Source organism: Puma concolor, chromosome A2, assembly GCF_028749965.1.
Source record: "Puma concolor isolate L17-30 chromosome A2, mPumCon1.1.hap2, whole genome shotgun sequence".
In the NCBI taxonomy this organism is placed as follows: Eukaryota; Metazoa; Chordata; class Mammalia; order Carnivora; family Felidae; genus Puma; species Puma concolor.
In genome coordinates this window covers 128,815,406-128,839,499 of record NC_141668.1, presented here as the reverse complement: position 1 = coordinate 128,839,499, position 24,094 = coordinate 128,815,406, and the positions used below count along the sequence as shown (strand labels likewise).

General features: G+C 38.6%; 1 long non-coding RNA gene and 1 pseudogene across 1 annotated transcript in view; both read left to right on the top strand.

Annotated features, from left to right (window-relative positions):
* LOC147583502 (uncharacterized) overlaps positions 1 to 24,094 on the top strand; it is a 118,787-nt gene that overhangs the window by 51,323 nt on the left and 43,370 nt on the right. The window lies entirely within an intron of this gene.
* Positions 2,562 to 3,019, top strand: LOC112857739 (retinal rod rhodopsin-sensitive cGMP 3',5'-cyclic phosphodiesterase subunit delta pseudogene; annotated as a pseudogene).

The following is a 24,094-nucleotide window of genomic DNA, read 5'->3' as shown; positions in this document are numbered from 1 at the left end:
AAGTGTTCCTGTCTGGGGTGCACGTGATGAGTCCAAGGAAAGTCACTGATTTTCAGCTTGTTCAACTTTTTCTTGACGTAAGCCAAATGTGATGTCTAAGGTCTCTACCTGTGGGAGCTGAAACCAGAAGCCTAAGCCTCCTTAAAAGTCATGTTTAAAACAAAACAAAACAAAAGTCAGGGTTTTTTTTAATGTTTAAAACTATAAAAGAATTGAAATTCATGCCAAGCCTGCCTTGGGTAGGATGAAGGCAGCCTCCAGGCTTTTCAATTCAACTGAGGGCCCAAAGGATAAAATGACTTCCTCAAGCAATCAGAGCCTTGCGTAAAATTTGTGCTCCATTGATGCTTGCTGTAGCCAACATAGAGTCAAGACTTGAACCTGAAGGCTGCAAATGCTGCTTCTGTTAACACAACGTAATGCCCACATATTCTTCTTTGAGCTGATAACTCCATTTGTTATCTATTCTGAGTCTTGACAGTTTTCTACTCTACTATCAATTCTATGAGAACAGCAGGGTCTATGTGGTACAAAACAGGTATATTTGGATAAGGAGAGAGAAATTTTACTAACTGGCACACAGAAAGCTTAGCATTTAAAACTGTATATTTAATATCCAAACAGGCCTATGAGGATGAAATCTTGTGATTGCTCCTTTCTCTCTTTGTGAGGAGAGAGGTGAGTCTTAGGCTAAGCAGCATAGTCAAAAGCTGAATGAACACCAGAGTCAGTAGAAGCCAGGACTTTCTGATTCCAGAGATCATAACAGCTCTTGCAAGACAATGACGTTCACAGTTTTGTGTTGTTTCTTCTCTGTTTCTTTCTGCTACTCCCATTACCGTGCTCTCCAGAGCCAGGATAGAGCCATAGATAGATAATCAGTTTCCTATTACTGCTGTAACTATGAATTACCATATATTTGGTGGCTTAAACAATACAGTTTTTTTACCTTACAATTCTGGAGGTCAGAGTCCAAAATGGCTCTCACTGGGTTAAAATCATGATATATATATAAAGTTGCATGTCTTCTAGAGGCTCTAAGGAAAAATCTTCTTCCCTCTTTCTTTCTTTTTTTTTTCTTTCCTTTTTTTCCTTTTTCCTGTTTCTATAGCCTGCCCACAACCCTTGGCTCATGGTCCCTTTCCTGCATCTTCAAAGCCAATGAAGTTGGACTGAATACTTCTCATGCTGCTATCTCTTTGATTCTCCCTTTTCTGCCTCCCTCTTACTTTTAAAGACCCCAGCTGGTTTGCACCCTTAATTCTCTTTTGCCCTGTAACCTAACATATTCAGTTTTTGACAGTTAGACCATGGACATCTTTGGGTGAGCTTTCTACCTATGATTGATAGATAGATAGATAGATAGATAGATAGATAGATAGATAGATATTCCTCCTTCAGTACATAGTTGGGTGGTTAGATGTATAAGTTGTAAGATGGAAACATCACTAGAGATAAAGATAATATAGAGCAATTAATTTCTTTTTTTTATTAAAAACATTTTTTTAAATTGTTTGAAAGAGAGAGACAGAGCATGAGCAGGGGAGGGGCAGAGAGAGAGGAAGACAAAGAATCCGAAGCAGACTCCAGGCTCTGAGCTGTCAGCACAGAGCCTGATGTGGGGTTCAAACTCACAAACCGTGAGATCATGGCCTGAGCTGAAGTCGGACGCTTAACCAACTGAGCCACCCAGGTGCCCTGAACAATTAATTTCTTAAATTCAGGTTGTGACCATTGGAATAGAGGGAAGTTACAGAGCCAAGGAAGCTGGATACACCCAAGAAAGTTATAGACAGTTGGCTAATACATAACTGGATAGGTATTGGATGAAGCAGGAAGTGACCTTCATAAAATAAAGAAGATGGTTAGGAAAGAAGTCATGCATGCAGAACAGCAATGGAACTAACATTAATGGACCAAATGTCATGTTAGTAAATAGAAAATGTGGCTAGAAAGAGTGCAATACAATTCAGTTAATTCTTTAAAGTTAGCGAATGCTAGGGGCGTCTGGCTGGCTCAGTCTGTCAAGTCTCTGACTCTTGGTTTTGGCTCAGATCATGATCTCATGATTCATGAGTTCAAGCCCCACATTGGGCTCTGTGCTGAATCCCTGCTTGGGATTCTTTCTCTCTCCCTCTCTCTCTGCCCCACCCTGCCTCTCTGTCTCTCGGTCTCTCTCTCTCTCAAAATAAATAAATAAATAAACTTTAAAAAATTAAAAAAAAAAATAAAGTCACAGAATTCTAATGGAATGATCATTTAGAACAAATTCAAGTACAGGGTGTATGCATTATCCTTGGGTTCAGAAAACATGTAGGCAATCAAGAGGGGATTTGTTACAGCCATATCATATGACATTACCATGTCTGTAATGCTAAACTGTTGAAGGAGAAGCGATCTGGAGCAGGAGCTGAGGGAAAGGAGAGGCTGGTCTGGGTGTGGCCACTGGTGCTGGTCACCCAAAGTCTCCAGGCGGGGCTAAGTTTCTGTCCTTGGTTGCTGGCACACCGCGTGTGAGACTACCGGGCCAGCGTGGGAGAGCTATGGGCAGCCGCTGGATCATGTCAGCCAAGGACAGGCGGGCCAGGGAGATCCTGAGGGGCTACTAGATTGGATATACTTCTGGGATGCTGAGACATGGAAAACACTCTGGCCAGGAACAGAAGACCTGTCAGTCCCTGAAGTGGAGAATGAAGCCCCTGTTCTCAAGAAAACCCTCAAGCTCAAGGCAGTGTGTCCAGAAGTGACATTGTCTTCAGCAGAGCAAATGGAAAAATTCTTTCTGGAACAAAAAGTTTACTTCAAAGGAAAATGCCTAGAAAAACGGATCTTCAAGTTTGGCTTTGTGGTCCCTAACTCCACAAAAACCTGGCAGTCCCAGATTATGCCCACCAGTGCGCTAAATGGCAGTGTTTTCAGAGAGAGAACGTTTTTTGACAACAGTCTTCTTGTAAGCACTTCCAGAGTGAGGGGTTTGAGAGTAGAAAGTGCATGCATTTCAAGAATTTGTTATTTTTGAAGGGAAAAGAGGAAATTTGACTTTTTCCTCCATACATTTGATTTTTAATACTTCCACCCCTAATTTCCTCTACAACAAAACCCACCTTCAGCCACCCGGGAACCAGTTCTATATAGGTAATCAGATGGCTTTTTCCTCCCAAACTGTCATCTCCCACTGACCAGCCTAAATTCCGAACCGCAGACCAGGGCAGAGGGCAAGCTTGACCTCTTCCCAGAGTGACCCAGGGACAAACACCATGTGAGGTGATGCTGTTCCTGTCCCTTCCTTACCTCCTCCATGGGCCCTGCAGGCAACCCATCTTCCTTTGGCCCCTGGTTTTAGAAAAATTCCTATTCCTCACCTATGTGTAGTTTTTTTCCTACCATTTCTATTTCATACATTTAACTTGTAAAATAGATTGTGATGGGATTATCATGTACTGAATCGAAACATATGAATTTTAAAAATTGTTAAATATCAGCAGTTTCTTATGGTTCACCATCAAAGATTTGTAGAGGTTCATTATTACTTAGAACTCTGGGGGAGGAGGTGGAGGACCTTCAGTGATCAGAAAGTTGTTCTTTAAACTCACCACAAGAGGGTGGTAAGGAATTACGCTTCACATCTGCACGCCCACGGAATGGTTGTCTTTCTCTTCACCCACCCACAAAAACAATTATTAAAATAGAAGATGGAGCTTTGGAAAATAATTTTCTTTCTCATTTACATTTGTTAATCATATTTAAAATAGCATTGTTTGGCATCCTCAGAGTATATTGGCTGATAGCTGGGCATCTTTAATGCAGAGAACCCCAGTTATAAGCACATATCTCCATCTTCCACGTGTGCCTGTACACACTTAAAATGCAACAGCTTCATACATAAATTATGAGCACCTCGTCACTGTCAAACTTCTAATCTGTGATGATGAATTAAATAGAATTTTAAATGGATAAATTCCTATTTTAAATCCATCTCCCCTTCTTGTTTATGAAATGAAATATTGAAGTAAATTGAAGGGAGTGGCCCTGTGGTTCATGCTCCAGTGTTAGTCAAGCTCCTACTGTTTACTGTTCCCAGTGACCTTGATCAAATTGCTCAACTCAGCTGGGAACTCAATTGTGTATTTAGAGGATTAAGCAGTCCTGTGAGACATTTTGGAGTCAGACACACCCACCATAACTTCCTAAGGCATTAATACTGTGTTCCTTTTGAATTAAAGTGGAACTCCCCATTCTGCAAAGGGAAGGTCTCAGGGGCTTGAAGGCATGTTTACTCCATCCTTCTTGTGTTGATTTCCCTTTGTTTTCTTCATTTTTCTTTATTAACTGAAAAATTCCCAAACTTTTTAATAGGCATATTTTTAATTTTTCTAGAATGTTCTGTTTTGTGTACCTGTATCTGTGTGTGTGTCTGTGTGCATGTGTGCATGAGTGTCTGTGAGTATTGAGCGCTTGCTTAACACATTTGTATGCATCTCTGTGTTTGTGTTGTTTCCGTGTGCCTGCACGTGTGTATTAAGTAAATATGTGAATGCTGCATGTGTGTGTGTGCATGTGTGCCTATATGAAGTGTGTGTGTGTGAGTGTGTGTGCGTGTGTGCACATGCATGGACATGCAATTTGTGGTATGCACCAGTGTATTTGCATTTATATGTGTGAGCATGGTATATGCATTATAATGAGTTCATGGGTGAGAGGTGCCTGGGTGGCTCTGTCAGTTGAGTGTCCAGCTTCGGCTCAGGTCATGATCTCTCGGTTTGTGGGTTCTGGCCCTGCATTGGGCTCTCTCCTCTCAGCACAGAGTCCTCTTTGGATCCTCTGCGGCCCTCTCTCTCTGCCCCTCCCCTGCTCACATTCTCTCTCTCTCTCAAAAATAATGAACTGAAAAAAAAAAAAAAGAATAAATTCATGGCTGGTGTGTATGCACATGGTATGTATGTTTGTACATATGTATGTTCTTGATGTATATGTGTATATGTATTTACCTATGTGTGTATTTGTGGTAGGCAGATTTCAAGTTGGATGTGTGTGTGTGTGTGTGTGTATGTTGGCTATTGTCACGAGAACACTCTTCATAGACATTTTTCTTAGCCAAGAGAAGGCAGTGTGCTGCTTGCACCCCTCTTTGAGTTCAACAAGGAAAACCTCTGAAATCTAGTGACCTGCTAGTGCTTTGCCGCTTTCTTCCCTTCATAGCACTTCATTTTACTGTATTATCTGAGAACCCATTTTAAGTCCCACTAACCCTCCCCTTAATTTTCATTTCCACCTGTGTGAAAACTCTGTGCTTGAAATTAAGAACACTTTCGAGTAAGAACGCAAGTGATTTATCAGGGTATAAGAGCAGTGATTCATGTATTTGTTTCTGTCACTCCATTGTTTGACTTCCTTGGGTAATTTACAGTTTCTGCTCTTGGGTAATACCACAAAAGCCTTTGAGTTTCTTGAGAAAAGAGAGGTGTAAACTATGTTTTAAACCGATCTTTTCACTAATATGACCTTTCATTAACCTTAGCAGATGCTTTAAAAAGAAGTATTTTAAGCTAATCTCTCTGAAGTTCAGTTTATGTCTGCTTTTAATGTGAACTCAGTATTTTTGCTTTTGCCAAAAATCCCAGAGTAGACTTTGCAAGTTCTGTTTTCTTAGAAAGAGACCATTGCAGGGGTGCCTGAGTGGCTCAGTCGGCTAAAATTGTGACTTTGGCTCAGGTCGTGATCTCGTGGTTGCCAGGTTCAAGTCCTGTGTTGGGCTCTGTGCTGGCAGCTCAGAGTTTGGAGACTGCTTTGGATTCCGTGTGTGTGTCTCTCTCTGCCCCTCCCCCACTCATGCTTTGTCTCTCTCTCTCTCTCTCTCAAAAATAAATAAATATTAAGAAAAAAAAAGAGACAGTTACTCAAATCTGAGATTTGTCTTCTGAATGTGCTCAGTACTTAATCATTTTTTCCCTTTTCTTACTTGATTATGTTAGTTTCCCAAACCAGCTTTGCCTAGTTTTAGAGTATTGTAAATAAGAGAAGCCCAAAATCATATCTGGGGCCAGCCACACGATAAGTTAAACTCGTGGTCTTTACAATTATCTATTATGATATCTTCTGAACATCTATAAAATTTTGTTCTGTTCTATACAATAAAGAGTCAAATAATATACTGCTTTGCATTTTCCTTCTTCTGCTTCTTCTTCTTCTTCTTCTTCTTCTTCTTCTTCTTTTTAATAGAAGTAACTTTGGCCTCTTTTTTACTATAACCTGCATACCACTAAATTAAATAGTTAGTTTGCCACATACTCATTGTCAATGAAATTTTATAAAGGAAACTTTTAAAACTGACAAATTTCAGACAGATTATATTTGAAACATGCGTAAGAATCAGAACACTTTAGTTACATGTTATCCAAAATAGTGAACTTCATTCTTCAAAAGACCACTAAAGCTTTTACTTTAAAAGTATATAGAGTACATAAAAATGTTTAGCAACATTTTTTTGATAAATAATTTTCAATACTTATTGGCCTCATGAGAGACAACATTTTGATCTTGTCATGATGAGATATTGCTTAATGACCACAGTTTCTAGAGATGACCAAGATTCTTAAATTACTGTAATTACTCCAAAGGAGTATAGAAGTTCAGGTCTTCTTGTAACTCATTTTCAGTAGGAATATGAGCTATGCCTTTGAAGGAGATGTTGGTAGATTATGTTTCTTAGTTAACTATGTCAAAACCAAGAGTCAGAAATATGAATGACATGGTTAGGTAAAATTATCAACAGGATACCTCCTTGTGAACTTGATTGGTTCGTGGCCCATGGCTATTCTCTCTTCTCTGTTCCTCTGATCCCAATTCAGGATTTATCAGTATACATTTATTCCAGTTTAGATTGATTCATCTTTGTTCTCATTTCCTTCTTACCCTGCTTTGTGCCTTATAGCTAAACTGATAGCATGATCTCTACTACCTAAGATGTTTAGGGGACACGTCCCTGATCTATATGCGTTTTTCAAACTCAGTTCAATTTAACTGATGTTTGATCATTTTCTTACATGCAAAACACAGTTTCAGACTTTGAAGATTCACAGTGACAATTCTCTTCCCTATACCTAATATAAGCCCTTAGGTGTAACCAGAAAAACTAAAAGATCTATGGCTTCTAATGAAGTATTGCACCATAAGACTCAGCTGCTTAGTGTAGTACAAATGCCAAAATAAAAAAAAATATTTTTTTAATGTTTGTTTTTGAGAGAGAGAGACAGAGCATAAATGGGGGAGGGGCAGAGAGAGAGAGAGAGAGAGAGAGAGAGAGAGAGAGACAGAGACAGACAGACAGAATCCGAAGCAGACTCCAGGCTCCAAGCTGTCAGCACAGAGCCTGATGCAGGACTTGAAATCCCAAACTGTGAAATCATGTCCTGAGCCAAAGTCCAACACTTAACACCCAGGCGCCCCAAACAAAATATTTTTAATAAAAGCAAAAACTCCTCGTTTATGTCACTGCTCTGAGATTGCCTGTCTTACTGCTTCATCACATGGATTAGCTGATCAAAACAAAAGTGATAGTAAATTAGTCGATGCTGTATGTTTTTTTGTTCATCTACTCATAATTAATACTATGTAGTCATTACTGACTCCAGCTGGGACCATAACCTTGTGTCATACTGAGTTCAATTGCTCAAGAGCCGTGCAATCTTCTCTAACTCAAATTCACTCTTGTACTTTAAAAAAGCAAAGAGCAGTGGGAAAGTCTAGTAGAAGATCTAAAAGTACGATTGGATAGTCATTCCTTATTGCAGAAATGTTGTGGGTAAGACAGATGCATTCAGTGTTACCAATAAGGTACAGAGAAAGGTATGAAGAAACCCATGGCTTCTTATTACATATACGGGCACCTGGGCTTTTCTTCGCTTTTTTCAGACCTACATCAGCCATATTTACTTTATGCCATTTGCCTTCAACCAATTATATTTAGTAAACATCTGTTCAACAACTATGAAATACCAGAAGCTGTATATTTTAGGCAGCAGCTAATAGAGTCTTGTGAATAGTAATACATAATAAATAGTTGAGATCAATAACTGAATGAAAAGCTAAATGAAAAAAGGCAGAGTTTTTCCAACATGGAAATATTCTCCTTTTTCCCTTCCACTGATTTCTGGGTGTAGTGTAGCTAACATTTGTAGGTCCACAGGTGGACCTTTCACTGGTGATCCTATTCATTTTTGTTGACACAGGACTATCTCTGCCTATGCAGCACTCGGCTACCTGTCCACTGTCCTCTTGGGGTCTTCTGTCTCTCTGCTTGCCTGGGCCCTTGCTATTTGCTAGTTCCCTTCTGCTTAGCTGAAATTCCATTCTAGGATCTTCCTGACCAAGTGATTGTGCAGTCTCCAAAGTTATTCAAATTTAGGGCACAACATATAAGACCCAGAACTACTTGTTTATTTAATCATCCTTCCCCACCCCCCACCCCCAGCCAAGAAACAACAATGAGCATCTACCAAGTTCTAGGCCAGGCTACACAAAGAGGGTCCCACATTCAATAAAAAGCATTTCCTACCCAGAAAATAAACAGAATGACCAAGAATCTGATAATTACCAAAAGACAGCCTAGCATAAGTACAAAAGTCCTATATTATATTAAAACCCATTCCTGAAGTCTCCAAAATGGCCAAAGTTTGAAAAATGTCCAATGCCTAATTTTTGATGATGTCAGTGGATATTTGCCAAAGACTGTTCTATTTTTTAGATGGTTGAAATCTAGTAAGTCAATATAGATTAAATTGCGTCAAAGGATGATATCGACTGGAATTGCAAAAAGAAACATGAAGTTGTAATTTATAACATAAATAACTCAAACTAAGCTAATAGCCCTTATATGCAGAAAATTCTAGAAGACCTGTTTAAAAGAGGAGCTAATAGTTATTCTAATTAGTTTATCGTTCTTTAAAATGGTGCCTCTAAACTGGTAACACATGCTTTAAAAGAGTTCGCTTTCCTCAGTTGGGTTCATAGAACTGTGTCGAGTTGGTAGTGCCCTGTTAAAGGTCACTCCAGCTACTGCCACATGATCATAAACTCCAAATGAGTGCCTTCTAAATGAATGAAATTTTACTGCAAAATAATTCTGTTCGTTTCTGCCAGGCTCCATGAATGCTTTGAAAAATTTCAGGAGCCCAATCCTCATAAGCTACTCGGAACTCAACTTCATTATACAGTTATGGTCACCAATTTTTCCTGGGAATGACATATAAAACCTCTCATCTGAGCAAAACGAGGCAGATTAATGTTGCATAAAACATATACAGTCTGGATTACAAAATCAGAAAAGCTATCTCTTAGATAGAAAAGCCATCCCTCTTTAGATGTCTGTAATTACAAGACAAATTTCCCCATGGCCTAATATTTCTTACCCTTTCAAAGGAAAATTCTACATAAGAGAAATAGGGAAATTTTAGTAAACTCATGCTGGTTAGGAAACATAAATATGAGGTATGATTTTTGATGACCTCAATTGCATATGCATGTTTTATCTTCCAAACCTAGGTAAGGTTTTTCTGATAAGGTTCTCAAAATATATTGTTAAGAGATGCATTGGACTTGAAAAATTAAAATAAAATCACTTTCAGCAAATAGTTATTTTAAAGCAAAATGTTGAAAATTGTTGGTACATTTAGAGTATAAGTGTCCACACCGGAAGCTTGCTGCTATGGAATACCTGCTTGCCTGTCACCGATCCCCTTGTCTTCTCTTTGTCTTCTGCTATTCATCCCCCAATCCTCTTTAAATGTAGTTTTTATCCTGTCACTCACCTACTAAAACTCTTTCAACTCTACTGAAGGGGCATATTCTGAGCTTCTACTTATGTGCTTAACATATCTTTCCAGAGAGAGAATTGGTCGGTATGATCAACCCTTAAGAGGTGAAAAGGGTAAGTATAGACAATAAGGGGTTGCGTCCTGTTTGGAATCCACACATGCTGACAAGCCACTGCAGCCTTCGCATTTCTAAGTCCCCAGTAAATGGAGGATAACTGGAGGGCGTGCAGGACAATGGCAGTAGTAGCCTCCTCCCCCTTCTCAGCTCCATCTCTGGGGAGGTGCTAACAAGCATGTAAATGCTCCCTGCAGGCAAGAAGCTGTAGGGGGGGTGAAGAGGCTGTAAGTCTTCAAAAACCCACAAATTGGATTATCAATTGCTAAATAATCAGGAGCTGGTCATTGTAATAAACCATGCCTTGAGGCAGAGAGTTCAAATGCCACTCAAAGCAGAAGTGAAGAAAGTATTCCAGTTGCATTCCTTTTGAGAGGCAGCATTACTTGGTGCTAAGAGCACAGACTGCATCAGCACACTGCTTGGGTTTGAATCTCAGCTAGAGCTTGAACTAGCTCTCTGGCTTTGGACAAGTTATTTAAGCTGGACTACTTTTTAGGTTCCTCATCTATTAAATGTTAATAACAATGGTAGCCATATCATACTGAATGTATAAAATGCTTAAAACAGAGCCCGGTGCACTGTAAGCACATAATTATTTGATATTATTGGAAAATATTTATTCGGCCCATACTTTATGACAGGGACTGTGCTAGAAACTGGGGATAGAATGGAAAGAAATGCAACTTTTCTTCCCTTATTAGGCACCTACAATACAAGATGGGAAGCCCTGTGAAGGAGGAGGACATAGGATGTTATGGAAGTTCACACTAGGGATGCTAAAAGCAGGCACTGAGGAAGAGGAAAGCAGGAGAGGATGGCCTGAGTGTGATGTGAACAGCAGGCAAATTTGCCATGATGCTAAGGAAGATTTGGCTTTCCAGCCCTTTCCTTGAGAAGGTCCCTAGGAGGGCTGGGGGTGTTCAACAAGTGGGGACAGATCCAAGAGGCAATCAAGATAACATTTCCGCTTACCCATTTCTAGTCAACTGTGTAAAGAGGTCTTGGAAGAGAGTGCCTTAAATCGCATGTCTGTAGTAATTTGTTTGACTTCTCTTCTCATCTTTAATCATTATTTACTTCCAATATACCTTTTGGATTTGTAATTTTATATATCTTTTTCTTAAAGTAAGCCCCTCCAAACCTTTGGGACCCACAAAATCTGTATCCACTTCTATTCAAAAGATAAATGGGCTTTAGGTAAGGGTCCCACGAGTTAGTTAAAATTGGTAAATTCAGCAGTAGAGGAAGGGATACTGTCTTGAGCAAAAGGTCCTAGGTGACATAGTCCTGAACCTTGGATAATCGCAATGAATTCCACAGAGTGTCTGCGGTAGGGCATTTGAAGTTTGCTTCCTTCTGTTCCCATGTGCTTGTGCAAGAACTTAATTGTGCAGACATTTGGACCCTTCTTTTAATTAATTTTAGAGTCACCATATCTTGACCTCTTTCTTTCACTTTTGAAAAACTCATATGGGAACAGCAGGCTCAGTCTGTGGCTGTATATTTTATGCATGGTGGAATCTTACATAAGCAGCACAGAGCCTTAAAGAAAGAGAGCATAATGGGGCACCTGGGTGAATCAGTCAGTTAAGCGTCCGACTTCGGCTCAGGTCTTGATTTTGGGGTTTGTGAGTTCGAGCCCTACGTTGACTCTGTGCTGACAGCGCAGAGCATAGAGCCTGCTTCAGATTCTGTGTCTCCCTCTCTCTCTCTCTACCCCTCCCCTGTTCTCTCCCTCTCTCTCTCAAAAATAAACACTAAAAAAAATTGTTTTTAAAGAACAGAGCATAAGGAGGTCTCTCCTTAGACATCAGCTAAACAAAAAAAACCCTCTCCAGTTTTTTTTATTTGTTTGTTTATTTTTGACAAAGTCCGAGAGAGAGAGAGAGAGAGAGAGAGAGAGAGAGAGAGAGAGAAAGACAGTGAGCGCACACAAGCAGGGGAGGGGCAGAGAGATGGAAATGGAGGATCCAAAGTGGGCTCTGCACTGAGAGTGGAGAGCCCTATGAGAGACTCAAACCCACTACACTAACAGCGAGATCATGACCTGAGGCAGAAGTCTGAGGCTTAACGATTGAGCCACCAAGGTGCCCCCTCTCCAGCTTTTTATATTGAACACCATAAGTAATAAATGTATTTCTTCATGTATATACAGTACAGGGGCGCCTGGGTGGCTCAGTTGGTTGAGTGTTTGACTCTTGGTTTTGACTTAGGTCATGATCTCATGGTTCGTAGGGCTCTGACCTAACCGTGAGGAGCCTGCTTGGAATTCTCTCTGTCTCTTCCTCTCTCTCTGCCTCTTTTCTACTTGTGTGCACTCTCTCTGTCTCAAAATAAATAATTTAAAAAAAAATTTTTAAATAATATATAAGACATACAGTAGCATACATATAATAATACTTCTGTGCCTAAGTAGTTTTTTTTAAGTAGACCAGAGTGAAATACTAGGAAAGCTCATTGTTCACATGGATCCATTATTTTTGTTTATGCTTGTCATGACTTTTAAATATGGGAGATTTGGATGCATACATGTTAGTCATTACTACTCCTTAATATATATAATTCCCTTTTAAAGTGAACAAGGAAAAGTAACATGCAAACACTACAATCCTTGTAATGGGGTAAATTGCAAATGAAGAAAACCAGCATATTAAACTGTGGACCCTTTCAGAACAGCATGTTCTGGTCACAGATGTTATACATTTCACTTTCCTAAGAAGGAAAAAGAGAAAGAATGAGAAAAACAAACTACCAAATGCCATGGAATTATAAATCAATACGGGTTATTATGCTCTGTGATTTTAAACCTCTCGTTATTCCGTTGGATTATAACATAGCACCTCTTGCACTAGTGTGGCTTGAAATGAGCCACAGAGTCAGGTCAGAGTCAGGTGGATTCAGAGGCCATACACATTCTCACTCAATTACGGAGAGACCAAACAACCTCTTCCCTTTCTAATGAGCTTGAGAAAACTTGGGTTGTTTTCCCAAAATGGAGGAAGTAGATGAGAATTGCTCATTCTCTGAAAAGGAATCATGTTAATGAAATGACAAAGAGAGCTTTGTTCATTTAAATACCATAAGGTCCATCAGAATTGGTAATAGACCACATAATTGTCTCTTTTATATCTCAAATCTTTGCTAAGGGGCTGGTCTCTCCAGTCCTTCTAATGAGAAAGAAAACTGGAAGGAACTCAGTTTCATCTTTCTTAAAATCCTCCTCAAGGGCACCCAGGCTCTAACGAACACAAAAATCAATTACCACATTAATATAATTCATTGAATTATAAAGCAGACAAGCAGAAATAACAGAAATAACAAATATATATCAGCAAAATATTTCGTTTCTATAAAAGTGATGCTTATATTTTACTTAACTGTGATTTTCCAGTTTGCAATGATTACTTTGTTAATTACTTTTTTAATGAATGTGTTATCAGTTCATAAAATCCCATAGATATTAAACTACATCCATGTCAATATATATGCAAAAATGGAATGAAAAATTCATACTCCTATTTCTGTGTATTGAAATTTTTCTTTATCTTTTCCATATTTTGTACGTTTTCCATAATAATATTTTGTTATGTGGGACAACTCTGATTTAATTTGTAAATCTTGAACATCAGTAATATATACTGATACAGTAATATATACCAGAATAAAAATCATTTTTAGTGGAATATTTAGAAGCACTGTTGTATTACATCAAGTTTGGTAACTAGAGTGGCATGAGGTTCGCCCAGGTTATTTTTTTAATTATCTAACCACAGGGTGAATGTGGCTCATGAAAATTAATTGGGAGCACCTGTTCCAAGGTAGCTTTCTGACAGAGGAACATTCATCTTCCCATTGCACATAATTCTTCCTCTAAAGAGACAAGAAATATCTCTTTTTGGTGAAGTCAACATATCTGGCCATAGAGCCAGACCTTTGTTTCCAACAGCTTCCTCTAGTGCGTCTAGCTTCATGTGACAAAGGGATGGGTCGATCAAAGTGTTTTTTAAATGTGAGTCAATCGGGCAGCATTGTTGAGGAAATCCATTCAGAATCTGCAGTTGTATTCCCCTGCATTTGAAGTGGGCCTGTGGGATTCAGATGTGATAATGGCAAAGTGGATAAATGACAGCTCTGGGCATCAGTTTCAAGGAAGTGCTTAGCTGAATATAGAAATCAAATGGAAGAAAACAAATAGCACTTTGTGAATCCTCTTCTCCCAAGCTTCAATTGTTCCTTGCTCTTCTGTGCCTCCTGAAGGAAGGCAAAAGGTCAACTGGTAACCTTCTGTCACCCTCAGAGTTGGGTGATTTTCTTCTCAGTTTATACACACAGTCTCCCTCATACGACATGCACACAGCGCTAAAAGTCTTCGTCATCATTCCAGAAATACCTGGTAGTTTCACTGAGGCTGAATGGTTGTTTGCCACTTCACCAACGAACAGAATTTTTACAAATAAATACAGCTCGATCGATTGTTTTGAAAACTGATTCGAAATCCCAGTCTGACTGATGAGCTTTTTAACCTCAGGTTCAGTTGACTTATTTGTAGAATGAGATAGCAGAACTAGAATTCCTCTAAAGGCCTCCGAGTTCTCCATTTCATAAGGTATGCTTTTGACTACCACGTGGGATTATGCAAATTATGCTAGATACACATTGTTGCAGTATGAGGGGTCAGAGAAGTGGGCTCCAATTCTGACTGTTCCAGTTAGCTGTGTGACTGGGCAATTTATTTTTAGTTTCCTCATTTGTTAATGAAGATAGCATTTCTCATCTCATAGTGTCTTGTGAAAATTAAATATTGTAATCTCAGCATAAGAGAACTGCTCAATAGGTAACTTTTGATTTATTATTATTATTATTGTAAGTCTTATCATATCATTGATTCCTAACTTTGCTGACTTTCAATTTCCTTGTCTATAAAGTGAGAAAATGATTTTTCTCCTAAGGTTATTGTGATAATTAAATTAAATGATCTAATTCTGTATATGGTAAATACTTAAATGTTAACTACTTTATTATTATTGTGACTATTACTTGAGTGCCTTCAAAGCAGCATTTCCCAATGTTTGCTCTATGTGCTACCATTGGTATATGGAAGGAAAAAGCCATTGAATTTAAATATTAATAGTGCCATACTTATATTATGTATATGAAATGAATGACTGCCAAAAGATACCTGTATAATCAAATTTTCTGTTGTAACACATTTATTAAATTAAAAGCAGTGAGTCATTTTGGACCAAAAAAATGTAAGAAAATGTTGGTTCCAGTGGGATTAAAGGATGAAATTGACTCATTCTTTCATCCATCTTTCTAAATGCCAAAGGCGTTCCAGGCACTGTACATTGCTATGTAACAGAATTTGTCTTCCTGACTATCCTATTTACCACCTCAAACTTGCATACCGGATTTAAACAACAGCACAAGAGTGCCTTCATGCTCCAGCTGAGCTGATTATTTTATTGCCACAAAAGCACACCCCCTGTTAACAAAGCTGAAATTGCCAATAAGGAGATTCTCAACATTATCTTCTAGTAAAGATCAAAGTGAAAGAAGATGACCATTATTCCTCACTTTTCTGTACCCTCATGTTTTAGGGAAACACTCAGTTGTTTCAATGGAAACAAATCCAATGCAATCAATGTATCAGAGTCACAGATCCGACTGACTTCCATACAAGGGAAGGCTTAGAACGTTATGGCACTTGACCAGGGGACTCTTATGATCCTTGTCACCACTGAGTTTGGCTTACTATCTAGGGGAAAAGAAAGAGCTGAGATGAAAGAAAATGCTATCCTGGTATTAGATGAAATGAGTGAGCTTTACTAAGGAAAGCAATATACATGGGATAGTTTTAATAGCTTTTTGCTTCAGTGAAAGGTAAACCATACATGATGTTTTTTTTTTTTTCATTAAGGAAATGAATTACAGTTGCCTATAATTACAAGAGTAAACAGGGTGGGCTTGGTTTTGCACATCATTTGTGAATAAATAGACAAGAAATAGAGCAAAGACTTGTAGCCTTTCTCTTGCCGGCTCCTTTGTCTGAAACAGCACGGCACAGCATGTCTTATGCACAGTGACACTGAAGCACAGGGAAGCTTTTACCAAAAATGCAGACTTCAGTTACAGTGTCGTTTGATTTTGCTTCTCAAGATATCCTTTTTGAAAACATCCTTGCAGTTCAACACTGCATCAGGAAAAGAAAATCCGGCATACAAAAGCCAAGTCTATATCCAGGCAGCTATATGTGTAGCTGTGAAAAATTGCTAAACGTGTTAAAAAAAAATCTTGATGTAAATTAACCTAAACTTCCTCCATGGATAGTATCAATTATTCATGGCATAAATTATGCAACAGAGCTGACAGTACTTAATAGAATATACAGAATGAGATATATGTGTATACATACATATACAAATATACTACATGCATATATGTTAATTCATATATATTCACACGCAATTCATGTGTATATGTATATGTATGATATATATGTATAATATAGTATATATAATCATGCAGACGCACACACATATTCATAAATGAAATAAGGCAGTGGAGTGAAAGAGCACTGAACTGTGAGTCTGGAGATCTAGATTTGAGCCACTTGGTGTGCGTCACTCACTCCTGCGCTCAGGGCCTACATCGCCTCGGCTTGGACCAATGAGCCTTTCAATTATAAATTCTTTCTTTCTGAATCCCAAGCTCCTGTCCTACCAGATGTGGTACAGATGTCTTCCTGAAGATGAGTCGTGGTCATTAAGCAGGGAGACTTGTACATGTTGATTTGAAGGAGTGAGAAAAGCTCTCCTTCAACTCACTAGCACTTGTTCACATCAGACGTTCCCTGGGTCGTCTCTGTGTCCTTTTTTATATCTTGTTGGTATTATGCTCTTAAATGCTAGAAAATGCTTCTGTGTTTAAGGCCCACCCAGCAGAACATTGGCAGCTCATCCGATTTAAGTAGAAATAGGAGACCAAAGAGTTAATTATTTTATGAAGTGTCAAAGAATCAGATTAATTGGTTATTATTGTTTTATTGTACTTTTTAATTTTCTCTGTACTGGAAATGGTAACAAAGGCCTAACTGGGACTTTCCCACAGAAGTCTCTTCTTTAGAGAACCTAACCTAAAAGCAAATGCTTCCATTTATCTGTTGTTTTGTATTTGATATTTTGTCATTATTATTATTACATTTTTAGAAGTTTATTTATTTATTGAGAGGAGAGAGAGAAAAAGAGAGAGAGAGAAGAAAAAAAACGTTGAGTGGGGGGTGGGCAGAGACAGAGGGAGGGAGAGAGGATCCCAAGCAGGCACCTCACTGCCAGTGCAGAGCCCAATGTGGGGCTTAAACTCATGCACTGTAAGATCATGACCTGAGCCAAAATCGGACGCTCAACCAACTGAGCCCCCTAGGTACTCCTGTTATTATTACTTCTTTGGATAGTAATTAGTATTTACTAAAGCCTTGCTTATATAAAACGTAGGCATAGACATGTTAAGTAACTTGCCCAAGGTCACGCAGCTAGTGTGTGCTAGAGCTGAGATTTGAATTTGAGAAATCTGGCTCCAGACCTTATATTATTAGCCAGTAGATAATATTGCCACCCTTGAGATAATTGTCAGTAGGACTGTGGTGGGTACCAGGGAGTTCCAACTCAAACACGTGTAGTATCTACAAATACAGTCATGTTTTAATATTATATTTCTATACACTGGGACTTCTTGACAAATGGAACTAGCTGTGTGACCTTGCACTAATTATTTAATTGTCTCTACTTCCATTTCTTCTATCATCAGTGGTTACAGTACTAGCCTTTTGCTTTACAAAGTTGTTACAAGAGTTGTGTGAGGCAGTTCATACTAAAATACGTACAACTTTGCCTGCCACATAATGAGTGCTCAAGTAAGGTAAATTAGTAGTAGTAGTAGCAGTAATATCTCAGAGAGAAGAATTTAGATTTGGATATTAGAGAGGACTGAGTTTGAGTTCTGGATTTGTCCCATATAGATTTCACTTACCTCTGTAGCCTTGCTGGCACAATGTTATCTGTTTTGGTGGTCATTACATCTACAATATTCCTACCAAAGCAATACCAAACCCTATTTTATGGAAATATGTTGTATAAGTACATATATAAAATGACATTTTGTATGTTTTAATATAACATTGCATATAGGTACATATAATAATCCTACAAAATATATGTATGTATTTGTATATTTTTATATGTATGTATATGTATGGGGATATATGTATAATACACACAGACACATATATAAAGGAGGAGAAAAAGACAGGGAGATAATATTGAAAAACTACTGGGACTCCCTTACCTCCTCACTTGAAACTGAGGAGTCCAATTTATATGCACAAAAATTAGAAGTACAAACATGTTGGTCAGATGAATAATCATACAATGTTAAAATAGGAAACAACCTAAATACTCAAACAGGGAATTGTTAAATGAACAATAAGGCACCAATATGAGTGAAAAGTATACAGCCACTAAAATCAAGATGAGGAGGAATGGTTAATTACTTGAAAAATCTTTTTAGCAGGTTCTTATGTGAAAAAATTGGGCTACAACGCAAATTTTGTATCAAAATCCCAAGATAGTATATAAAAATTCAAGGTGGTGTAAAAGTATACAAATAGATATGGCTTAACCCATACAATAGGAAGGACTCAGAATAAGATGTTAACAGTGGTTACTTCTGAAAGATCATTACCAGCAATCATTATTTTCTCTATGATCACTTGTGTTTGTGTGATTTATATAATATTTCACATAAATGTATATAATAATGCTAATAATGAAACTTCATAGATGATATTTTATAAAGTAAAATATAACTCAGCATTTTGGAGAAACTCTCCTCATGACCTTCCTCTCCAATCCAGTCTACTCCCCCAGACAACCCTCTGTGCAAACGTATGCAGCATGGTCATTACTGCTACCTGCTTGTCCTTTTCTGTCTGCCCAGCCACATACTTCTGCTGAAGGCTCTGTCAATGCTGGCTTTCCATAGTAGCTCTTTCCATCATAGGTCGTTCCTGATGTTTGACCTTCTTGCTAATATGTCCTTTCCAACACCAGCGTTTAATTTCTCTATCAGGTGTATTTAAATGTACATGAGCTTCCACTGTTTTCTTTTAGGAGAGGACTGCATCTTCTCTCCTTTGTTTCTCTTGATGGTGCCTCATAGAGACCTTGAGACCAAGGTCTTGTTTAGTGGACGGATGATTGGCCGGCATGGTTTTCTTCATCTGTCTAGACTCCTGGATCTAAATCTTTCACTGGATTGGAAACATGTAGCAAAGGAGTCATCCCTTCCTCCCACTCCACCTTATTGCTTGAATTTAATGCTGCCATCGGATAACAATGAATCTTTCACCTGGGGCAGGGAATGAGAATTCATGGACATTTGTAATCCAGAAATCAATGCTACCTCACAATATATCTACTTGTGGTTGAGTCATTCTCTTTACTGGTTATTCTTAAAGTGTGTTGGATGTACAGTGAAGGAGAACCAGCATGGATTATGATGGAATCTGTAACCGTTTTTATGTACATGTATTTTGTACGTATGTGTGTATATATATATATATATATATATATATATATATATACACACGTATATACATATATATATACACATATATATGTGTATATATATGTATGTGTGTGTATGTATATATATATACGTATATATATATATACATATATATATATACGTATATATATATATATATATAAGCATGTCAACTCCTGAAGCACAAAAGCCACCTAGAGGTGGGATAACGATATTTCCAAGGTCTCTGTACCTACAGTCCAGCAAACTAGCTGGGAGACTTTGGGGATGTTCTACTCGCTGATTTTATATTTCTTCATTCTTCAAATGGAGACATAATGGAGACAAAATTTCCAAGTAAAATGTTGGAATATATGATATATATAATATATGAGAGAAATGTGCATATATATATATTTATATTTATTATATTTTTTATTTTATTTTATTTTATTTTATTTTTTATATTTATTATATTTATATATATTATTATATATATATATATATATATTTAATTTTATAGAGAAGGCAGGAGAGAAGAAGGACAGAGGGAAAGAGAGAGAATCTTAAGCAGGCTCCATGCTCAGCACAGAACCCTATGTTGGACTCAATCCCATGACTCTGGGATCATGACCTGAGCCCAAATCAAGAGTAGGATGCTCAACCGACTAAGCCACGCAGGCGCCCCTAAACTATCTTTTTAAAGGACTAAATGAAATAAGGTTTTAAAATGCTTACCACACAACACTTCTCTGTCTTTTGGCTAAGATTACGTGTAAAATGCTTCCCACAGTGCCTGGCATCCATAGTACGGTATCATGCACTGTTAATTCCTGTGGTAGGGCAAAAAATGTTCCCCCCTACAAATATATGTCCCTGTCCTATACCCTGGAACTTGTGAGTATTACCTTTATGGCAGAAGACTGAATATTATTTTATAGGGCAAAAGATGTGGTTACGTTCAGGATCTTGAGAGGAGACATTTATCCTAGATTATGTAAATGACCCTAAATGTAAACGTGGGCCATCTTGTTTATAAGATATAGATAGAGGGAGTTTGGACACAGACACACAGAGAAAAAGACAGAAAAGGGAAAATGGATACGAAGGTGGAGACGATGATTGGACTTACTTGTCACAAACCAAGGAATCCCTGTAGCCATTGGAAGCTGAAGAGGCAAAGAACAGATTCTCCCCTAGAGCCTCCAGAGGGAGCACAGTCTGGCTGACCCCTTCCTTTCAGCTCAGTGGAAATGATTTTGGATTTCTGGCCTTTAGACCTATAATAAAGAAAGAGAGAAAAAAATCTGTTGTTTTAAGCCTCCAAATATGTGTAATTTTGCTATCGTGGAAATAAGAAACTAAAACAGATTTTTTATAACTAGTGTAATAAATTCTTAAAACCAAAGATGGGGCTTTGGAATTGGGTACTGAAGGGCAGCTAGAAGAATTTGGGGAAGTATGATAGCAAGTGCCAAGATTTCCTTGAGCAAATTGTTGGTAGGAATTTGGACATTAAGGGAGATTCTGGTAGGAGCTCAAAAGGTAGTGAGGAACATGGGAGAGAAATCTTCAGTTTTAGAGACTATATATATATTGTCATAAACAGAATGTTGTCAGAAATATGAATGCTTAATGCACTGCTGGTGAGGGTCCAGAAGGAACCTTCCTCCAGAAGGAACCTTCCTTCCTCCAGAAGGAAAGGAGGAACATATAGTTGGAAAATGAAGGACAGAGTATCTTTGTTATACAGTGACGGAGAATTTGGCTGAGTTGTGATCTATAATTGTATTAAAAGCCAAACTTCTAAGCAATGAACTTGGATATTTAGCTGAGGAGATTTCTAAGCAAAATGTTAATGGTTTAACATTTTAATGGATTTCTTCTTACTGCTGATGGTAAAAATCCAAGAGGAAGGAAATAAATTTTAAAAGGTACCATTATGCAGGAATTTGATAATTTCAGAAGTTCATAGCCTATCTAGACTGCCAAAAAAACAAAGCTAAAATGAGAGGAGCCATTGTTGAAAAAGCATGTTTTTGAAAGCAAGCAAAGGATGTGGCTGGACAACAATTTGATGAAAGGATTTCAGGTGTGTGACTCATGGATGTAATCGTGTCAGCAGAAATTAGGAATAGAGATGGGGTGATCTGGGAATGATCAATGGAGGGCACTCTTGCCTAATGGTGTGACAACCCCTGACATAGTGGAAGACCCATAGGGTTTTTGAGAATTTTTTAGCAGCAGAAACAGAAGCACTGCCAGACTGGAAAGAAAGGGTTCCTGGTAGAGTTCTGGGATTGTATAGACAGGAAACAGCGTGATAGAGCTACTCAGCTGCAAATAGGTGCTACCCGTCTGTAAAAACGGAGGAGTGACTGTGAGGACAGAGACCTGGGTGCAGATCGGGTGGGGAAGGCATCGCTACACAAGCAACATAAGATTATTATCAGGCGTGGAAACCTAATGAAATGGGCCTGCTGGACTTTAAACTTGATTGGGATCTGTGAGTTCATTATTCCTTCCATCTCCTCCCTTTCAGAATGGGAATCTCTATAATTGTTATCTTATGCCCGTCCCACAGTTGTCCTTTGAAGGCAGGTAACCATTTTCTGGGTTTCACAGGTCCACAGAGAAAGAGAAATTTTGCCCGAGGATGAATTGTATCCAGAGTTTCAACTATACCTGATTTAGATGATGAAATATGGAGCTTTGGGGGCCGATGATGTTTAGATGACGTTCCGACTGTAGTTAATACTGTGATGGGTTGAACCTTTGGGGGAGGTTGGGATGGGGAGCGTGTATTTTACTTGTAAAGTCCAGAGGGCAGATTCTGCCAAGCTGAAAAATGAGTTCACCCCCAAAAGGTGTGACAGGCCCATGGCCTAATCCCCAGAACCTGAGGATTTCACCCGATGTGGCAAAACAGTTGAACATTACCTCATAGGCTAATTACCTGATGTGACTAAGTTAGGAATCTTGAGGAGAGGAACTTATCCTTTGTTATTTGGGTGGACCCAAAATGCAATCACATGTATTCCTATGAAGGAAAGCAAGAGGGAGTTAGAGATAGGCATACAGAAGAGAAGATGCATGCAGAAGGGAAAGCACTGTGAAGAGCAAGCCACATCGGCGTCTTGGGACTACAAGCAAAGGGATGCCAGGGGTTGGAGGCAGTTACCAACAGCTAGGACACAGGCATCAAATAGGGTCTCCCCACGAGCCTCTGGAGGGAGTGTGGCCCTACCGACACCTGGATATCTGATTTCTGGCATCCGGAATTATGAGAGAATAAATTTGTGTTGTTTTAAGACACCAAATTTGTGGTGATTATTTACAGCAGCGTAGGAAGCAAATACAGCTGTTTTAATTCTTTTCAATCACTGGAGAATGGAAAGGGCATTAGCCCAGGGTTAGCATAAAGCCTTTTTGATAATGTCTTTATGTCCTTATAATATCATTCATTTCTGAGGATATTGTGTGTGCTCAGTAAACACTTTTTGACTTAGACGAATGTCCCCAAAATGTGCAAATAGATTTCACGGACCTTTCCAGAATAGTCTCAAAGGCCACATTTCAAAAGGTCGCTCTTTTTTTCTGAATACTCTTGCAAACACTCATGACAAGTAAACAATACTCCAAAAAAACAAGTTTTAAAATACAATTTGATTGATGGCTCACCAGCAGCAAAGAAGCACTTTCAAAACCACATATTTACATGGTCAATACACTAATTAAACATGAGATTTCCCTGAAGTCATTCTATGAACTTGCTAAAATGAAAGCAACTTTTACACTCCATTTCAGGGAAAGAGATCGCCCAATCCCCAAAATACATGTCAGATGATCTAAGTCTAGAAAAAAAACTCTTTGTTTTGCTTGGTTAGGCTTGATTCAGAATTACTGTAACCCTATTGCATAGTAGGGGAGTGTTGACTGAAGCTCTCTCTGCCTTCCACCAGAGGGGAGAAGAATGCCCTAGCAATACCCACAAGGAATCTTGTTCTTGTTTTTAATCATCTCAAACACTGCTGACTAGTTTATCTCTCACAGGAGCAGCCTTCTTTGTTCTCACTGTTATGAAGTGAAGGGCGGGAGGCTGGGGAAGGCGGGGAGCAGTCTGCTCTCAGCCAGAAGCAGGTGCAGTTCTGCAAGATAACCAGGGGAGGTGAGGGTTCTGCATTCTTCCTTCTTTGTATAGCTAGTGAAACATTGTGTCTGGGGAACGGCTCCACCCAGGCCGTGTTGCTTTCACCTTATTCTGTGCTGGCGCCCCAATAAACCTTACCCAAAACCAAGTGGTGAAAATTACTGAAATCCAGGAGGAGCTGATTTATGAGACTCAATTAGGTAACCTAAATCTTGCGTCCAAATGGTGACTAAGCCACGACTTGAAAAACATCAGCATGAATGAGAAGGGTGTGAAAGGTAAAACTGACAAGGTACAGACAGAATGCAATGCCAATAATCAAAATATTAAGAGCACATTTTAAAGAAAAAGATTAAATGGCAATGACAGAAAGCCTGACTTGGTAAAACTTTAGTATCTCTCTTTTTTAAGTTTATAGATTTGGGCTGCCAG